This window comes from Mobula hypostoma, chromosome 6, assembly GCF_963921235.1.
Source record: "Mobula hypostoma chromosome 6, sMobHyp1.1, whole genome shotgun sequence".
NCBI classification, from domain to species: Eukaryota; Metazoa; Chordata; class Chondrichthyes; order Myliobatiformes; family Myliobatidae; genus Mobula; species Mobula hypostoma.
This window is the reverse complement of record NC_086102.1, coordinates 19115584-19137222: the sequence shown is the minus strand read 5'-3', so window position 1 is coordinate 19137222 and position 21639 is coordinate 19115584. Positions and strand designations below refer to the sequence as shown.

Below are 21639 nucleotides of genomic sequence, written 5' to 3'. Positions count from 1 at the left end.
AGTACCTGAAGAGTGACAACATTGTTGAGTAACCTGCAACTGGTAAATAAAATTACCCTAAAGGATCCTTTGGCAGACATGGACTTGGCCTCTCCCTGTGCTATAAATTTCTCTGATTCCATGATTCGAAGATTTTACTTTAGTTTTTCATTTTAGCGATACAGCGTAGAGTAGACCTTTCTGGCCGTTCGAGTGGCACTACTCAGCAACCCCTGACAACCCAATTTAACCCTAATCTAAGCACGGGACAATTTACAATGACCGATTAACCTACCCCCCGTGTCTTTAGAATGTGGGAGGAATCGAGGAACCAGAGAAAACCCGCACATTCCATAGAGGGGATGTACAATCTCCTTACAGAGGAAGCTGCGACTGAACTCCAAACTCGGATACATCAGGGTATATAAGTGTTACCCTAACCGCTATGTTACCATGGCGCCCAAGATTCTGTGCTTTTGGTTACCCTGTATTACATAAACTATCTAGCAATTATTTGTCAGCATTGTGACAGTGAACATTCAGTAATTGTTCAACTGTGCTGTCATCATCGGCGAGACTGGAGTTCGGATCCTCACCCAGGGATCTCATTCATTGTCATCAGCAAGTGCTGGGTCGGTGCCAAAGATTGAAGCTCAAAGGTTGATTGCAAGTTCAGAATCTTCTGGGGAAGTCGAAGGCCCAGCGTCTGCAAATCCACGAGTCCACTGGAGGCTGGAGCCTGGGGGCGGCCTCTCCTGGGGTGAGAAGACTGTGTATGTGCGTGGGTGGGTGAGTGGCTGGAAGAGAGGAACAGGACTTGTTGTTGTTTCATATAGAGTATATTCAGTCATGTTGTGTTCTGCGTTGTTCTGCCAAACATTGTGGGCATGCTACTGTATATTGGTGCTAAGATTCTGCAGAACGTGCAAATTCAGAGAAACACACATAGAACTGAAGGACCTCATCAGGCCTGGCAGCATCTATGGAAAAGAGTACAGGTGACATTTCGGGCCAAAACCCTTCGGCAGGACTGGAGAAAAAAAGCTGAGGAGTAGATTTAAAAGGTCGGGGGGCAGGAGGGAAACACCAAGTGATAATTTGAGCATAGGTGCTGCCTGGCCTGCTGAGTTCCTCCAGCATTTTGTGTATGTTGCTTGAATTTCCAGCATCAGCAGATTTTCTCTTGTTTGTGGTTTGATAGAACATCACAGTGCAGTACAGATGCTTTAGCCTGTGATATATGGAGGTTTCTCCCCTACTCAGAAGTTTGCTAAGATCTGCAATTCATCATTTGACAAGGTAGTAGAATCATATCCCATCCAAACATTCAAATAGAATTGGAAATGCAGTTGAAGAAAATTCATTCACAGGCTTACAGAAGCAACTCTTTCACAGAATCAGTGGCAAAGCCGTGAGTAGGTTTCTTGATTTTATATTATTCAATGGTTGCCACGGGCATTGAGTATGATGGATCAAACTTTTACATGAGACCTTTCGTCGCTTAGATTCAGATTTACTTATCACATGTACATTGAAACATACAGTGAAGTGTGTCATTTGCATTAACCCAAGGATATCCTGGAGGCAGCCAAAAGTGTTGTCGCACATTTTAGCACCAACATATCATCGATCTTTGGTACCGACCCAGCACTCGCTGATGACAATGAATGAGATCCCTTGGTGAGAATCCAAACTTCAGACTCGCCGATGATAGAAACACAACACAGTTGAACAATTACTGAATATTCACTGTTACAGTGCTGACAAATAATTGCCGGATAGTTAGGGTTAAATCTTGCATCTTGAAGACTCTTCGAGATATGCCTACCCTGAAGGAGTTTAAATCTGCTCTTCGTTTGGAGTGCGGTAAGACCCTCTCTCACTTCTCCCACTCTGACCTCTGCTGCCTTCCGACTTTTTGACGATGTTTTCACACAGGCTCACCACCACAGCCACGTGTCCTTCCTGGGAACTTGTCTCCTCTGCCATTTCTCCTTCCAAATTCTACACACCACATCTCTGTCATGCAGAGATATCTGCAGGTCCTGTGCCAAACTCTGCCACAGCTCCAGGCTTCACTCTCCACTGCCTGCCATGACATTTCATCCTTCGCAGGATCCACACCTTCAACAGCCATTTTACTCTCCTTCCTCACGTCCAGGAAGGATCGGAAGATCGCCCATCTCAAGACCATGGCCTCTGCTGTCTGCGGCTCGAACCTTGTCTCAATTGGACACCTTCAGACCACTGTCTCCAACTCTGGTTCAGATTACTCTGGGTACCCTCAGACTGCAAATTATGTGGCTTCTAGCTCCTGATCCAGTCCCGACCTCGGCCACCACCACTCCCAGTCCGAGAGCTTTATCACTGCTGCTGAACCCATGGGGTCCTCTTCCTGGACCCTTACTCCCCAACAATCCCAGCTCTCTCAGGTTCCCCTGTCATCTCTTCATTCCTTGGAGCCTCTATTTTCCTCAAACCACACTGTCCTTGAACACCCAAACCCTCTCCTCTCCTCTGTTGCCTCCAACTCTCTTCCCCTCCCTCTAATCCCTGCTATCTCTTCACCATCCCCTCCAACCTTCCCCTCTCAGAATTGAAATGTTCTGTCCTCCCCAGCAAGGACCTTACCTTTCTTCCACTGCTCCCGCACCTCAATGAGTTCCACATCTGTCATGCTGCCTAGCTCTTCTTCTGTCACCTTCGTCTCTGAGAACATTTCTTTGGCAAGGATTCCCAACCTCATACCAAGGATTCCAAACCTCATACCAATGACCCATTCTCCCATCTCAACCCTCTTCCTCTTCTAGGACACCCCACTCTAGTCCTCTGCCTGTTCTGAATTTTTTCAGCTCTAATTGCCAACATGACATCAGCTGTATCAACTTCAGCCCTCCTCTCTCCTATTCAAATCTAAAAACCTTCTGAACACATTGCCCTTCATACTCTCCACACCAATCCCATCCTCACCATCAAACCCGCGAAGAAAGGGGGGTGCTGTTGTAGTCTGCCGGACTGACCTTTACCTTGCTGAGGCCAAGCGGCAACTCTCAGAGCCATCCTCTTACTTACCCCTTGAAAAGGACCTCACTCTCTGACCATCAGGCCATTGTCACCCACACCAGCACCAACCTTATCAACTCTGGAGATCTCCCATCCACTATCACCGATCTCCTAGTTCCCTTACCTTGCACTGGTTGCTTTTATCTCCAGTATCTACAAAACTGACAGTCTGGGTAGGCCCATTGTTTCTGCCCTACTGAACTTGTGTGTGCATACTTAACTCCATTTTATCCCTCTTAATTCAGTTCCTCCCCACCTACATCTGCAACACTTCACATGCTCTCAACCCCTTCAGCAATTTTCAATTCCCTGGTCCTGATTGCCTCATTTTAACCATAGATGTTCAGTCCCTATACACTTCTAACCCCATTAAGAAGACCTTAAAACTTTCTGCTTCTTTCTTGACAATTGACCTAACCAGTTTTCCTCCACCATGACCCTCATCCATCTGGCAGAACTGATCCTCACACTCAACAATTTCTCTTTCAGCTTCAAGCCCAAGGTGCAACAGTGGGCCCCAGCTATGTCTGCCTTTTCATTGGCTACGTGGGACTGTCCACGTTCCAAGTCTTCACTGGTAATGCTCCCCAACTCTTTCTGTGCTATATTAATGACTATATCGGTGCTGCCTCATGCAGTCATGCTGCGCTCATCAATTTCATCAACTTAGCCTCCAGCTTCCACCCTCCTCTTAATTTCACTCAGTCCACTTCTGACACCTCCCTCCCTCCCTCCCTTTTCTCCATCTCTTTGTCTCCAACAAACTGTCTACTGATATCTTTTATAAACCTACTGACTCTTACAATTATCTTTTCTATTCTTCTTTCCAACCTGTCAAATGTAAAATTACCAATTCTTTTTCTCAGCTCCTTTAACTTCACCAGATCTGTTCCCAGGACAAGGCTTTGCTTTCAAGAACATCTTCCTTTTTTAAATAACAGGGTTTCCCTTCCTCCATCATTAATGCTGCCCTCACCTGCATCTCCTCCATTTCGCAACATCCACTCTCACTCCATTGTGATAGAATTCCTCTTGTCCTCACCTACCACCCCATGAGTCTTTGCATCATTCTCTGCAACTCCCGTCATTTTCAATGGGACCATACCATCAAGCACATCTCCACCTCGACTCCTCTCTCTGCTTTCTGCAAGGATCACTCGCTTTGTGATTCCCCTGTCCATTCACACGTCCCCGCTAATCTCGCTCTGGGCGCTTAAACCTACAAGCAGCCAAAGTACTGCACCTGCCCATTCATCTCCTCCCTCACCATCATTCAGAGCCCAAAACAGTCCTTCCAGGTAAGCTTACAAGTCTGAGCCAGTGCTCCTGATGCAGTGTCCTCTACATCGGTGAGACCCGACATAAATTGGGGAATCGCTTCATCGATTACCTTTGCTTCCTTCGCAGCAAACAGGACTTCCCTGTAGCTAACCATTTTATTGCTATTGCCCATTCCCATTCCAATACATCAGCCTCCTCTAATGCCACACTGATGACACCATATTGGAGATTGGAGAAGCAGCATCATATATTCCGTCTGGGTCACCGCCAAACGATGGCATGAACCGATTTTTATAACTTTTGGTAATTTCTCTGCCTCCCCCCATCCAGTTCCCTCTTCTTCCATTCCCCACTCTGGCTCCCCTCTTAACTTTTCTCTTCCTCTCACCTGCCCTCATCATCTCTCTGGATGCACTCCTCCTTTCCGCTCTCCTGTGGTCCACTCTCTTCTCCTATCAGATTCCTCCTTCTTCAGCCCTTAACCTTTTCTACCAATTACCTCCCAGCTTCTCACTTCATCAGCCCCCCCCACCCACCCACTTGGCTTCACCTATCACCTTCTAGCTTGTACTCTGTTGTGTCCGTGCAACCACATATCAATTAAATAAAAGCACGCATGCGGAGTGGAAGGTGTTGATTGTGAGGAATGTCCTGCTTGATTCCTCAACCTACGTTTGCAGATAAGATTGTGACAAGTCAATCTTTGAAAGCCTCTCCCCACCTTCCAAAGGTGCAAAAATGGCTTCTAGTCATGGCAGAAGATACTGCACAGAACACGGCACAGGGTTGGTGCTCACTTTGAAATCCACACACATGCAAACAGCTCTGGCCTCCCCTCTCTTGATCACTGTGACAAAGGGCATGGCCCAGTCACTCCACTCACCTTTGGTGAGAATTCCAGACACCAGCAAGCTCTGAAGTTCAGCATCTACTTTAGGACATAGAATCCTAGCGCAGCTGCTTCATCTGGTTCAATTCTGCCTTTCGTGCCTTTGAGTTTACCAATAACCTTCCCAAACACCTTCTTGTTAGCATTAAGCAACTGTGACAGTCTCTGGCTAGTGCAACCATTTAGGCTGCAATTGCCTGTTGTTGACACGTTAAGAGCTTTGACTGAGTGCCAGTCTAGTTGGGTTTTTCTCAATCATTCACGTCTGAAATGTGCTGACCCTCCATTTTTCAACACATAAAGCTCTAACTGCTGCGTTTTGCCTCCGTACATTACATTTACTTGCAGTTTGCCTTTGGGAAACACTTTCTCACTGTGTAAGTCTTTAGCATCATCGAGGTCTTTTCTAAAGATAGCTTAGAAAACAGTCTGTTGTACTCAATCTCTGAAATTATAGACAAAGCTGACCATGTAGCCAGCTCCATTTTCAGTTTTACACCGAACACATCCATTGTGGTCCGGATGCTTCAGTTATGCTATGCAGTTCTAGGCATTTGCTGACGATACAGCCATTGCTGGTAGAATCTCAGGTGGTGATGAGAGGGCATACAGGAGTGAGACATGCCAACTAGTGGAGTGGTGCCGCAGCAACAACCTGGCACTCAATGTCAGTAAGACGAAAGAGCTGATTGTGGACTTCAGGAAGAGTAAGGCGAAGGAACACATACCAATCCTCATAGAGGGATCAGAAGTAGAGAGAGTGAGCAGCTTCAAGTTCCTGGGTGTCAAGATCTCTGAGGATCTAACCTGGTCCCAGCATATTGATGTAGTCATAAAGAAGGCAAGACAGCAGCTATACTTTATTAGGAGTTTAAAGCAATTTGGCATATCAACAAATATGCTCAAAAACTTCTATAGTTGCACCATAGGGAGCATTCTGATAGGCTGCATCACTGTCTGGTATGGAGGGGCTACTGCACAAGACCGAAAGAAGCTGCAGAAGGTTGTAAATCTAGTCAGCTCCATCTTGGGTACTAGCCTACAAAGTACCCAGGACATCATTAGGGAGCGGTGTCTCAGAAAGGCAGCGTCCATTATTAAATACGTCCAGCACCCAGGGCACGCTCTTTTCTCACTGTTACCATCAGGTAGGAGGTACAAAAGCCTGAAGGCACACACTCAGCGATTCAGGAACAGCTTCTTCCCCTCTGCCATTCAATTCCTAAATAGACTTTGAAGCTTTGGACACTACCTCACTTTTTTTAATATACAGGTATTTCTGTTTCTGCACATTTTTAAAAATAACCTATTCAATATACATAATTGATTTATTTGTTTATTTATTATGTTTTATTTTATTTATTTATATTCTCTCTCTCTCTCTCTCTCTCTCTCTCTCTCTCTCTCTCTCTCTCTCTCTCTCTGCTAGATTATGTATTGCATTGAATTGCTGCTGCTAAGTTAACAAATTTCACGTCACATGCCGGTGATAATAAACCTGATTCTGATTCTGATTCTGACAGTTCACCTTTGTCAGACTCTGTGCTGTCTGATTCAGTTGTACATTGAGTCACTTTCTGCATTTGTTTGGTTTTGTGTTTGAAACTTTTCACTCTGTGTGGTTTTTCCTTTCAGTTGTGCTTTTTGTCTGACTTGCACACTCTCTCTATGTGACGTCTGTGATAGTTTCAGCAAACCTTTTATTTGAACCAACAGTCATTTGCATCATGGGAGGATTTACCAGATCAATAACATTTTTGGCTTTTGTTGTACCATTCAGGAACACATTGTGCATTTCACATTCTACACTAGGGTTTTGCAGTCTGGGAGAATGGGCTTGAGAGTGGCAAATGAATTACAATGTTGGAAAATGTATTTTCATGCATTTTGGTAGTAGAAATAAATGTGCAGACTAAACAGGGAGAAAATTCAAATATCTGAACTGCAACTATACTTGGGAGTCCTTGTGCAGAACACCTTAAAGGTTAACTTGAAGGTAAAGTTGGTGGTGAGGAAGGCAAATGCATTCATTTTAAGAGGTCCAGAATTCAAGAGCAGGAATGTGATGCTGAGGCTTTATAAGGCACTGGTGAGGCCTCTTCTTATTGTGAACAGTTTTGGGCTCCTCATCTAAGAAAAGATGCGCTGGTATTGGAGGATTCAGAGGAGGTTCGCAAGGATGAGGAGGGTTGAGTGAAAGGGTTGTCATATGAGGAACATTTGATAGCTCTGGGTCTGTACTCACTAGAATCTAGAAGGTTGAGGGGGATCTCACTGAAACCTTTTGAATATTGAAAGGCCTAGACAGAGTAAATGTGGAAAGGGTCTGGCTTCCCATGTTGGGGGTCTATAGTGCAAGAGGGCACAGCCTCTGGATAGAGAGGCATCCATTTAAAACAGAAATGCGGAGAAATTTCTTTATCCAGAGAGTGGTGAATTTATGGAAGTTATTGACACAGGCAGCTGTGGAGGCCAGATCATTTGGTGTATTTAAGGCAGAACTTGATAGGTTCTTGATTGGACACAACATCAAAGGTTACAGGGAGAAGGTCAGGGAGTGGGGCTGAGGAGGAGAAAAAAGGATCAGCCATGATTGAATGGTGGAGCAGACTCAATGGGCCAAATAGCCTAATTCTGCTCCTATGCCTTATGGTCTCATGGTCTAAGCTCTTGTTCTATAGTACTGACGCAACCTTTACTACAGTCTCTAATGACGTTGCAATGGTCAATGCCCATTTTAAGGTTAGGTCTCTTTCTGACAGTCCCCTCTTTTGAGTGCTTTATCTATGCATGCCACATACAAGTTTGCCCCTCAATGCATCAGAAAGTCCATCTCCAGAGTCACAGTACTGGGAAAATTTGCGCAGTTCTGCAATGTATTCAGAAATGCTTTCATCCTTTGACTAGTTCCTTTTGTGGAATCTAAATCTCTCAGCTATTACTAGTGGTTTAGGGCTCAAGTGATTTTGTAAAATTGTAACAATTTTGATGAATGTCTTGCTTGCTAGCTTTTCATGAGTTACTATGTTGCATAAGAGCCTGTAAGTTTTAGGACCCATTGAGTTAAGAAGCCTGGCAGCTTTGTTTTCCTCATCCACATCATTCACATTACAATACAGTTCAACCCTCTTGATATACGATTCCCAGTCCTTATTAGTGGTATCAAATCAATCAACTTTCTTAGTTAGGGCCATGGTCACATTATTTTCATTTTAGCTTTGCTAGTTGTGCATCTTTCGCCGTGTACCGTGCACTACTACTCACCCATCCCTTTGCTAGAGTCTGTGACCGCCTTCTCCATACTGGTTCACTCTTTCCTCTCACTGTTTCTCTCCCTTCCTCCAAATTCTGTCGAGTTGTATCTTCGGTGATATTTGCTAACATTTAAGTTTCTAATGATCGCCAATTTGTTTTGTCTGTACAACTACAAATCAATTAAATCAATGCATGCATGCGGAGATGAAGGTTAACTGGTATGCTCACTTTGCAGAGAGAGAGGGAGTGCAACAGATAAATGCAGATGGGTAAGTTATCAGTCAATAAGTAGTGCTAAGGGGAGTCATTGTACTCCCACCTTCTTATTCTGCCTTCTTTCCCCCTCCTTTCCTGTCTTTATGAAGGATCTCAGTCCAAAATCGTCTATTTATTCCCTTCCATAGATGCTGCCCAACCTGTTGAGGTCCTCCAGCATTTTGTATGTGTTACTTAGTTACCCATTCCTAAATGCCCTTGAGAAAGTGGTGTGAGCGGTTATCTTGAAGCACATAGCTACTGACCAAAATGGAATATCTCTAAGTTGCCCTGCTGTTACTGAATTTGACTCAAGACCCCTTCATGAACACGAGTATAATGTTTACAGTTCTCTAGTTTTGGCCATCAATTCCATCTCTGGGTCCATGAAACGTTGGAGTCATTTTTCTGTCTACCAAGCCAACTTTCCTCAATATTCCATTTGATCTGACTGACTTGAATTGTATTGGATAATTACTGTCGCATGTAACATGACACAGTGAAAACCATTGATTTGCATACAAATCATTTCAAAACATGTACAAAGGGGAGAAGTAATAATAGCCTGCACACTATAGTGTCACAGTTACAATTACAGGGAAAATACAGTGTAGACATTAGGGCGCAAGGGCTACAACGAGGTAGATTGTGAGATTAAGAACCCAACTTTATTGATTGAGCGGGATGCTCAAGAGTCTTTAATACAGCGAGATAGAAGCTGTTTTTGAGCCTGGAGGTGTATGTTTTCAAGTGTTTCTATCTTCTGTCCGACGGGGAGAAGAGAGGATGACTAGGGTAGAAGGTGCCTTGATTATGTTGCCGCTTTCTTGAGGAATTGGGAAGTGTAGGCTGAGCCCATGGAGGGGAAACTGGATTCCATGATGATCTGAGCAGTAGCCACAACACCCTGTCGTTTTTTGTGGTCTTAGGCTGAGTATTCCCCACCTTACAACTGTGCATTCGGATAGGATGCTTTCTATGGCGCATCTATAAAACATGGTGAGGATCAATAGGTAAACATTGAGAGAGATAACCATATCAACACCTCTGTGATACAATTTTTCTCGACTACTATCTTCATATGAATAGTTACTACTTCTCTACCATCAGGCTCTTGAACCAAAGGGGATAACTTCATTTAACATCACTAGCCCCATCATTGAAATGTTCCCACAACCTGTTGTCTCACTTTCTAAGACTCTTCATCTCATGTTCTCGATATTTATTATTATCTCTTTCTCTTTGTATTTGCAGACTTCTTGAATGCCCAAGCTGGTGTGGTCGTTCATTGATTCTATTATGGTTATTACTCTATAATGGATTTATTGAGTATGCCTGCAAGAAAATGAATCTCAGGTTTGTATATGGTGACATATATGTACTTTGATAATAAATTTACTTTAGACATGGAACTTTGAATATACAGTCTCATCTCTGACATCGATGTTATCCTCATGAAAAAGCAGATGCAAGTTATCTTTTAGTCACTTAAACATGCCATGTATCGTCACAAGGGATGTTTGGGATGATTAGTCTGGATGGCTTTTCACTGTAGCTTGGTGCAAGTAACAATGGTAATTAACACCAAAACCTTAAATGCTACACTATCCCTCTAATTATCCACTGAAATTCTCTATATTTATTAAAGACTTTTGGGATTACTTTTATATCATTATTCTTTTCCATGCTCATTTGCTTTTTTCAATTTCCCCCAAGCTTTGAGATTGAATGAAGGGTCATTGACCTGAAAGATGAACTATGTCTCCCTCTCCAGAGGTGCTGCCTAACCTCCTGAGTAGCCCAGTTTCTGTATTTATTTCAAACTTTGAGCAACTTCTCCAATTTTCTTTTTCTTAACATTTTACGAAAGTTTTTCCTGATTATGTCTGAGGAATTCTGTAGACCTCTTACTTTTTTTCTTTTTTTGTTTCTGCTGTCCACATTAGGAGATTGAAGTTTCCTATTATTACACTATTTTGTTAAAATTTCTCTGAATCAAAATCAGAATCAGAATTTAGTGTGCCACAGTAGTATAGCAATTAGCATGCGCTATTGCAGCTCGGGGCATTCTGGAGTTCCAGGCCCATTCTTTAAGGAGACTCTGTACATCCTCCCTGTAGAATGCATAGGTTTTCCCCAGGTTATCCAGTTTCCTCCCATAGTCCAAAGACTGACTGGGTAGGTTAATTGGTCACTGTAGATTGTACCATGATTAGGTTAGGGTTACAAACATGAGAAAATCTGCAGATGCTAGAGATCAAAGTTATACACATAAAATGCTGGAGAAACTCAGAAGGCCTGGCACCTTCCATGGAAAAGAGTAAACAGTCACCGTTTCAGGCTGAGATCCTTCATCTGGACTGGAGAAAAGAGATGAGAAGTCAGAGTAAGAAGGTGGGAGGAAGGAGAGGAAGAAGTATAAATTAGTAGACAGCATCTATACTTCATTAGGAGTTTGAAGAGATTTGGCATGTCAACAAATACACTCAAAAACTTCTATAGATGTACTGTGGAAAGCATTCTGACAGACTGCATCACTGTCTTGTATGGGGGGTGGGGCCACTGCACAGGACCGAAAGAAGCTACAGAGGGTTGTAAATTTAGTTGGCGTCATCTTGGGTACTAGTCTCTGTAGTATCCAGGACATCTTCAAGCAGCAGTGTCTCAGAAAGGCAGTGTCCATTATTAAGGACCTCCAGCACCCAGGATATGCTCTTTTCTCATTGTTACCATCAGGAAGGAGGTACAGAAGCCTGAAGGTACACACTCAGTGATTCAGGAACAGCTTCTTCCCCTCTGCCATCTGATTCCTAAATGGACATTGAACCCATGAACACTATCTCACTTTTTTTAATATTCAGTATGTCTGCTTTTTGCACATTTTTAATCTATTCAATATATGTATAATGTAATTGATTTACTTAGTCATTTATTATCATTATTATTATTCTTTTTCTTCTATGTTATGTATTACATTGAACTGCTGCTGCTAAGTTAACAAATTTCACGACACATGCCGGTGATAATAAACCTGATTCTGATTCTGACAATAGGTGAACCCGGGAGAGGGGGTTGGGTGAAGTAAAGAGCTGGGAAGAGGTGGAGAAAGGGAACTCTGATAGGAGAGGACATGAGGCCATGCAAAAATGGGGAGAGAGAGCTGATGGGTAGGTAAGTAGATAAGATGAGAGAGGGAAATGGGAATGGGGAATGTTGAAGGAGGGGATGAGCTATTACCGGAAGTTTGAGACCCAGAGGAGAGACACTGAAGCGACTTGCACCTTAGTCGTCTCTGAGGCTGTAGTACGCTGGTGTTTCCAACGAGTGGACAGTCACAAGGCTGTGGGACTGGATGGCATCCCAGGCCAGGTATGCTGGATGTGCATGGCACAACTGGCACAAATGTATTTACAGACACTTTTAATCTCTCCCTCTCCCAGTGTAGAGTGCCCTCCTGCTTCAAAACATCCACCATTGTCCCTGTAACTAAAAAGACCAAGGTAACATGTCTGAACGACTGGCATCCTGTCGCACTCACCTCAATAATAAGCAAATGCTTTGAGACGCTGGTCAAGGATTACATCTGCAGCGTGTTGCCACCCAGACTGGACCCCTACAATTTGCCTATCGACAGAACCGATCAACAGATGACACAATAGCCATGGCTCTACACACCATCCTTACACATCTGGAGAAGAAGAATGCTTATGTGAGGATGCTGTTCTTGGGCTACAGATCAGCATTCAACACCGTTATTCCATCCAGGCTTGACAGGAGGCTCAGAGACCTCGGCCTTCAGCCTGCCTTGTACAGCTGGATCCTGGACTTCCTGTCAGATCACCGGCAGGTGGTAAGAATGGGTTCCCTCACCTCTGCCCCTCTGACCCTCAACACAGGAGTCTCTCAGGTCTGTGTACTAAGTCCCCTCCTTTACTACCTGTATACCCATGACTGTGTCGCCACCCACAGCACCCATCTGCTAATTAACTTTGCTGACGACACTACATTCATTGGCCTAATCTCAAACAATAATGAGGTAGCCGACAGAGAAGAAGTCATCGCCCCGACACAGTGGTGTCAAGGAAACAACCTCTCCCTCAATGTTGCAAAAACAAAGGAGCTGGTTGTGAGCTATAGGAGGAATGGAGACAGGCTAAGCCCTATTGACATCAATGGATCTGGGGTTGAGAGGGTGAACAGCTTTAAGATCCTTGGGATACACAGCACCTTAGATCTCATGTGGTCTGTATTTACTGGCTGTGTGGTGAAAAAGGCACAAATGCACTTCTTTCACCCCAGACAGTTGAAGAAGTTTGGTATCAGCCCCCAAATCCTAAGAACTTTCTACAGGGACACAATTGAGAACATCCTGACAGGCTGCATCACTGCCTGGTATGGGAACTGTACTTCTCTCAATCGCAGGACTCTGCAGAGAGTGGTGCGGACAGCCCTGCGCATCTGTAGATGTGAACTTCCCACTATTCTGGACACTTACAAAGACAGGTATGTAAAAAGGGCCCGAAGGATCATTGGGGACCCAAGTCACCCCAACCACAAACTGTTCCAGATGCTACCATCCGGGAAACGGTTCCGTAGCATAAAAGCCAGGACCAGCAGGCTCCAGGACAGCTTCTTCCACCAGGCCACCAGGCTGATTAATTCATGCTGACACAACTGTATTTCTATGTTATATTGACTGTCCTATTGTACATACTATTTATTATAAATTACTATAAATTGCACATTGCACATTTAGATGGAGACATAGCGTAAAGATTTTTACTCCTCATGAACGTGAAGGATGTAAGTAATAAAGTCAATTCAATTTAAATCTGGTTAATGGGGTTTAACTATCACTGACATTTACTGTATCATGAAGTTTGTTGTTTTGCAGCAGCGGTACAGTGTAACATAGAAAATACACTATAAATTATTTATTTATATACGTATTAAGTTAAATAAGTGGTGCAAAAATATAGATTCAGTGGCTACTTTATTGGGTACACCAGTATATCTGCTTGCGAATGCAAATATCTAATGAGCCAATCACATAACAGCAACTCAATGCAAAAAAAAACATGAGGTTCTGTCGTTGTTGAGACCAAACATTATAACGGGAGAAGAAATGTGATCTAAGTGACTTTGACCGTGTTATGGTTGTTGGCTTGAGTATCTCAGAAGCTGCTGATCTCCTGAGAGGCACACACAACAGTGTCTAGAGTTCACAGAGAATGGTGCAAAAGAACAAAAAGCACCCAGTGAGCAGTGAGTTCTACGGCTGAAAATGCCTTGTTAATGAGAGAGGTCAGAGGAGAATGGCCAGACTAGTTCAAGCTGATAGGAAGGTGACAGTAACTCAAATAACCACATCGCGGACAGGTAAATGGAGCTCAGAAAAATAGAGGGCTATGGGTAACCGTAGGTAATTTCTAAGGTTCAGCACAGCTTTGTGGGCCGAAGGGCCTGTATTGTGCTGTAGGTTTTCTATGTTTCTATTACGACAGTGGTGGGTGGAAGAGCATCTCTGAACACATAGCACATTGAACCTTGAAGTGGATGGGCTACAGCAGCAGAAGATCATGAACATAGACTCAGTGGCTACTTTATTAGGTACAGGAGGTACTTAAAAACTGATTGTAGATTAAAAAAAGCTAAATAAGTAGCTCAAAAATGAAAGAAAAATTAGTGAGGTAGTGTTCATGGGTTAAACATAGAAACATAGAAAATAGGTGGAGGAGTAGGCCATTCGGCCCTTTGAGCCTGCACCGCCATTTATTATGATCATGGCTGATCATCCAACTCAGAACCCAGCCTTCCCTCCATACCCCCTGACCCCTGTAGCCACAAGGGCCATATCTAACTCCCTCTTAAACATAGCCAATGAACTGGTCTCAACAGTTTGCTGTGGCAGAGAATTCCACAGATTCACCACTCTCTGTGTGAAGAAGTTTTTCCTAATCTCGGTCCTAAAAGGCTTCCCCTCTATCCTCAAACTGTGACCCCTCGCTCTGGACCTCCCCAACATCGGGAACAATCTTCCTGCATCTAGCCTGTCCAATCCCTTTAGGATCTTATACGTTTCAATCAGATCCCCCCTCAATCTTCTAAATTCCAACGAGTACAAGCCCAGTTCATCCAGTCTTTCTTCATATGAAAGACCTGCCATCCCAGGAATCAATCTGGTGAACCTTCTTTGTACTCCCTCTATGGCAAAGATGTCTTTCCTCAGATTAGGGGACCAAAACTGCACACAATACTCCAGGTGTGGTCTCACCAAGGCCTTGTACAACTGCAGTAGTACCTCCCTGCTCCTGTACTCGAATCCTCTCGCTATAAATGCCAGCATACCATTCGCCTTTTTCACCGCCTGCTGTACCTGCATGCCCACTTTCAATGACTGGTGTATAATGACACCCAGGTCTCGTTGCACCTCCCCTTTTCCTAATCGGCCACCATTCAGAAAATAATCTGTTTTCCTATTTTTGCCACCAAAGTGGATAACTTCACATTTATCCACATTAAATTGCATCTGCCATGAGTTTGCCCACTCACCCAACCTATCCAAGTCACCCTGCATCCTCTTAGCATCCTCCTCACTGCTAACACTGCCACCCAGCTTTGTGTCATCCGCAAACTTGGAGATGCTGCATTTAATTCCCTCATCCAAGTCATTAATATATATTGTAAACAACTGGGGTCCCAGCACTGAGCCTTGCGGTACCCCACTAGTCACCGCCTGCCATTCTGAAAAGGTCCCGTTTATTCCCACTCTTTGCTTCCTGTCTGCTAACCAATTCTCCACCCACACCAATACCTTACCCCCAATACCGTGTGCTTTAAGTTTGCACACTAATCTCCTGTGTGGGACCTTGTCAAAAGCCTTTTGAAAATCCAAATATACCACATCCACTGGTTCTCCCCTATCCACTCTACTAGTTACATCCTCAAAAAATTCTATGAGATTCGTCAGACATGATTTTCCTTTCACAAATCCATGCTGACTTTGTCCGATCATTTCACCGCTTTCCAAATGTGCTGTTATCACATCCTTGATATCTGACTCCAGCAGTTTCCCCACCACCGACGTTAGGCTAACTGGCCTATAATTCCCCGGTTTCTCTCTCCCTCCTTTTTTAAAAAGTGGGGTTACATTAGCCACCCTCCAATCCTCAGGAACTAGTCCAGAATCTAACGAGTTTTGAAAAATTATCACTAATGCATCCACTATTTCTTGGGCTACCTCCTTAAGCACTCTAGGATGCAGACCATCTGGCCCTGGGGATTTATCTGCCTTCAATCCCTTCAATTTACCTAACACCACTTCCCTACTAACATGTATTTCACTCAGTTCCTCCATCTCACTGGACCCTCTGTCCCTTACTATTTCTGGAAGATTATTTATGTCCTCCTTAGTGAAGACAGAACCAAAGTAATTATTCAATTGGTCTGCCATGTCCTTGCTCCCCATAATCAATTCACCTGTTTCTGTCTGCAGGGGACCTACATTTGTCTTTACCAGTTCATTGACTCTTGAAAAATCTGATGACAGAGGCTTCTTTCCAACTGTGATAAGACTGCTGAACGAATCCTGACCCGGATTTGGGCCGTACCCTCAAAATATCCAGACCTGCCTCTCGGGTTTTTTTTGCACTACCTTACTTTCCCTTTTCTATTTTCTATTTATAACTTATAATTTAAATTTTTAACATTTACTATCGATTTGTAATCCAGGGAGCGCGAAGCGCAGAATCAAATATCGCTGTGATGATTGCACGCTCTAGTATCAATTGTTTGGCGACAATAAAGTAAAGTAAGGTAAGGGTCTCGGCCCAAAACTTCGACTGTACCTCTTCCTAGAGATGCTGCCTGGCCTGCTGCGTTCACCAGCAACTTTGCTGTATGTTTCTAAAATTTACTAATAGATTTGCCTCTAACTTTTGGTGTTGGAAATTAGAGGGAGGCTGGAATGAAAATCTTGCAATGCAACGGAAACATCTCTGCTGCTCATCTCATTGGTGGTGGGGTGGAGATATGTCTCTACCAAAGGAGGTGTAAGGCACTCCACCAGTCTTCAGATCATCCTTAGTCAAGGTGTAGTACCTGCTTAGTCCACCCCTCGCTGACCAGGGTGATGTGAAGCCACGGCAGCAGGTGATGGATGGTCGTATGAGCAGCTGATGCATTTGTCGTAGCGCCCATTGTCTGAGTGGACAGAGTCAGTGTGGTGATCTTGAGGCTTTAGCTCTTCAATGTTTCTGCAAAACGAGGATTCAATCAGAGAAGGCAAAGAAAAGGCAAACTCTAGCTTAGGTTTCTTTTTTTCCTTCCCTTCTTTACAACTGCTCAGCTAGGACAGTAGAGATGCCAGGCAGGATACCTGTACGCTCCTCTTGCAGGACGTGGGAAGGCAGGCAGACCTCCAGTGTCCCTGACGACTACAACTGCGAGAAGTGCATTCAGCTGCAGCTTCTGACAATCCGCATTAAGGAGTTGGAGCTGGATCTGGATGAACTCTGGATCAATCAGGAGGCTGAGGGGCTGATAGATGGGACACATAGAGAGGTAGTTACACCCAAGGTGCAGGACACAGGAAACTGGTTGACAGCCAGGAAGGAGAAAGAGGTTAAGGAGCCAGAGCAGAGCACCCCCGTGGCCATCCCTCTCAGCAACAGGTATATCACTAGATACTGTCGGGGGTGGGGGGAATGATATAACAGAGGCAAGTCACAGTGGCTGGGTGTCTGGCAGAGTCTGTTTCTGTTACTCAGACAATAGGGATAGGGGAAGAAGAGGCACATTGTTGTGATAGGGGATTTGTTAGTTAGGGGAACAGACAGGAGGTTTTGTGGGCGAGAACAAGATTTCCGGATGGTATTTTGTCTCCCAGGTGCCAGAGTCTTGGGATATCTCGAATTGAGTCCTCAGCATTGAAGTGGGAGCGTGAACAGCCAGAAATTGTGTTCCAAGTAGATACCAATGACATTGCTAGGACAAGTGCCAAAATTCTACATAGGGAGCTCAGGGAGGTAAGTGCTAAGTTAAAAGGCAGGATTGCTACCCGTGCCACATGCTCGTGAGGCCAGACTAAGAAGATTATACAGTTTAATATATGGCTAAGGAGTTGGTGTGGGGGGGCATAAGATTTTTGGATCATTGGGCTCTCTTCCAGGGAAGTTGGGAACTGTACAGAAGGAACACACATCAAAGTTGCTGATGAACGCAGCAGGCCAGGCAGCATCTCTAGGAAGAGGTACAGTCGACGTTTCGGGCCGAGACCCTTCGTCAGAGATGCTGCCTGGCCTGTTGCGTTCACCAGCAACTTTGATGTGTGTTGCTTGAACTTCCAGCATCTGCAGAATTCCTCATGTTTGCGTGAAACTGTACAGAAGGGGTGGTTTGCACCTGAACTGGAGGGGGACAAATATCATAGTGGGAAGGTTTGTTACTGCTGCACAGTGGGGTTTAAACTAGAGTTTCAGGGGGATGGGAACCAAAGTGCCAGAACAGTTAATAGAGAGGTTGAGGAAGCAGATGTTAGCAAGACCTCAGACAAAGTTAGGAATCAAAAAGTTGAGCATGGTGCAACTAGTGTCCTGAGCTGCCTATATTTCAATGCAAGAAGTATCATAGGGTAAGCAGTTAATTGTGCTGAAGATGAAGTAGCTGGTTTACAAACAGAGGCAATGTGTAGTAGGGAGAGGTTGCTGTTAGGGCAAAATTGCAATCAACAAGACAATTTGTAACATAAAAGGAGACAAAATCAAAAAGGGTGAATATAGGACTGAAGGTGTTACTGTTAGTATTTGGTTAGGCAGGGAATGATTAGGGATAGTCAACATGGTTTTATGCATGGTAAATCATGTCTAACCAATCTAAGAGAGTTTTTTTAAGGAAGTTACCAGAGAAGTTAATGAAGACAAGGTAGCGAATGTTGTCTAAATGGACTTTAGCAAGGCCTCTGACAAGGTCACGCATGGGAGTTTGGTCAAAAAGGTTCAGTCACTTGGCATTCAAGATGAGGTAGTAAATTGGATTAGACATTGGGTTCACAGAAGAAGTCAAAGAGTAGTTGCAGATGGTTGCCTCTGTTACTGGAAGCCTGAGATTAGTGACATGCCAGAGGGATCAATGCTGTGTCTGCTGTTGTTTGTAATCTATAGCAACGATCTGGATGATAATGTAGTAAACTAGATCAGCAAATTTACAGTTGACACCAAGATTGCGGATGTAGTGGATGGCAAGGAAGACTATCAAAGCTTGTAGTATGGACCAGCTAGTGAAATAGCCTGACAAATGGTAGATGGAATTTAATTCAGACAAGTGTGAGGTGTTGTACTTTGAGAGGAACAACCAGGGTAAGTCTTACACAGGGAGCCTTAAGGCACTGACAATGCAGTAGAACAGAGGGATTTACGAATACATGTCCATAATTCATTGAAAGTGGCGTCTCAGTTAGATAGGGTCATAAAGAAAGTGCTTGGCACATTGGCCTTCATAAATCAGTGTACTGAGTACAGAAGATGGGATGTTATGTTGAAGATGTACAAGTCATTTCTGAGGCCTAATTTGGAGTATTGTGTGCAGTTTTGATCACTACCTACAGGAAAAATGTAAATCAGTTTGAAATAGTGCAGAACAAATTTACAAGGATGTTGCCAGGTCCAGAGGACCTGTGTTATAAGGAAGGTTAGGACTGTATTCTTAGAATGTAAAAGATTGAGAGGAGGTATACAAAATTGTGAGGGGTATAGATAAGGTAAATGCAAGCAGGCTCTTTACACTGAGGTTGGGTGGAGCTACAACTAGATGTCATGGGTTAAGGGTGAAAGGTAAGAAGTTCAAGGGGAGCATGAGGGGAAACTTCTTCATCTAGAGGGTCATGAGAGTGAGGAATGAGCTGCCAGCACAAGTGGTGCACGTGAGCTCGATTTCGACATTTAAGAGAAGTTTGGTTAGGTACATTGATAGTAGGGATTTGGAGAGCTATGGTCCTGCTGTAGGTCGATGGGAGTAGGCAGTTTACATGGTTTCAGTATGGACTAGATGGGCTGAAGGACCTATTTTGTGTTGTACTTCTCTGTGACTATTAGACTTGAAGACATGAGTTATGGTTGAATGCATCAGGAATTTATCCCCTGAATGTTGAAGATTGCGGGAAGATTTGAGAGATGTATACAAAATTCTGAGGGGTATACAGTAGATAGGGTAAATGCTAGCAGGCTTTTTTTTCACTGAAATTGGGTGAGACTTGAACCAGAGGTCATGAGTGGAAGCTGAAGTGTCTAAAAGGAACACAAGGGGAACTTCTTCACTTCAATGGTGGTGAGAGTGTGGAATGAGCTGCCAGCACGTGGAGGATGTAGCGTATATTTCAACATTTAAGAGAAATTTAGATAGATACAAGGACGGAAGTGGTATGGAGAGTTATGGTCCATTTGAAGGTCAATGGGTCTGGACAGCCAAATGGCTCAGCAGAAAGTAAATAAGACAAAGGGTCGGTTTCTGTGCTGTAGTGTTCTAAGACTCTATGTCTCTATAAAACTCCGATTAGACAACAATTGGAGTATTGTGTTCAGTCCTGGTCACCTCAATTTCAGAAGAAATGGCAAAGATGTAATTGGTAGGTGGGAAGCCTTCAAAGGGGAAATTTTGAGAGTGCAGAGTTTGTATGTTCCTGTCAGGATTAAAGGCAAACTGAATAGGAATAAGGAACCTTGGTTCTCAAGGGGTATTGCAACTCTGATAAAGAAGAAGAGGGAGTTGTATGAAATGTATAGGAAACAGGGAGTAAATCAGGTGCTTGAGGAGTATAAGAAGTGCAAGAAAATACTTAAGAAAGAAATCAGGAGGGCTAAAAGAAGAGATGAGGTTGCCTTGGCAGTCAAAGTGAAGGATAATCCAAAGAGCTTTTGCAAGTATATTAAGAGCAAAAGGATTGTAAGGGATAAAATTGGTCCTCTTGAAGATCAGAGTGGTCAGCTTTGTGCGGAACCAAAGGAAATGGGGGAGATCTTAAATAGGTTTTATTGCGTCTGTATTTACTAAGGAAGCTGGCATGAAATCTATGGAATTGAGGGAATCAAGTAGTGAGACCATGGAAACTGTATAGATTGAAAAGGAGGAGGTGCTTGCCGTCTTGAGGAAAATTAAAGTGGATAAATCCCCGGGACCTGACAGAGTGTTCCCTCGGACCTTGAAGGAGACTAATGTTGAAATTGCGGGGGCCCTGGCAGAAATATTTAAAATGTCGCTGTCTACGGGTGAAGTGCCAGAGGATTGGAGAGTGGCTCATGTTGTTCCATTGTTTAAAAAAGGATTGAAAAGTAACCCGGGAAATTATAGGCCGGTGAGTTTAACGTCAGTAGTAGGTAAGTTATTGGAGGGAGTACTAGGAGACAGAATCTACAAGTATTTGGATAGACAGGGGCTTATTAGGGAGAGTCAACATGGCTTTGTGCGTGGAAGGTCATGTTTGACCAATCTGTTGGAGTTTTTTGAGGAGGTTACCAGGCAAGTGGATGAAGGGAAGGCAGTGGATATTGTCTACATGGACTTCAGTAAGGCCTTTGACAAGGTCCCGCATGGGAGGTTAGTTAGGAAAATTCAGTCACTAGGTATACATGGAGAGGTGGTAAATTGGATTGGACATTAGCTCGATGGAAGAAGCCAGAGAGTGGTGGTAGAGAATTGCTTCTCTGAATGGAGGCCTGTGACTAGTGGTGTGCCACAGGGATCAGTGCTGGGTCCATTGTTATTTGTCATCTATATCAATGATCTGGATGATAATGTGGTAAATTGGATCAGCAAGTTTGCTGATGATACAAAGATTGGAGGTGTAGTAGACAGTGAGGAAGGTTTTCAGAGCCTGCAGAGGGACTTGGACCAGCTGGAAAAATGGGCTGAAAAATGGCAGATGG

At 43.9% G+C, this 21639-nt stretch overlaps 1 long non-coding RNA gene across 1 annotated transcript in view; it reads left to right on the top strand.

The window, feature by feature from the left end:
* Positions 1-604: 604 nt before the first annotated feature.
* LOC134347465 (uncharacterized) overlaps positions 605-21639 on the top strand; it is a 45001-nt gene continuing 23966 nt past the window's right edge. Inside the window, exons 1-2 of the long non-coding RNA XR_010018163.1 lie at positions 605-739; positions 9977-10078. This is a non-coding gene — a long non-coding RNA (uncharacterized LOC134347465). The remainder of the gene's footprint in view (positions 740-9976; positions 10079-21639) is intronic.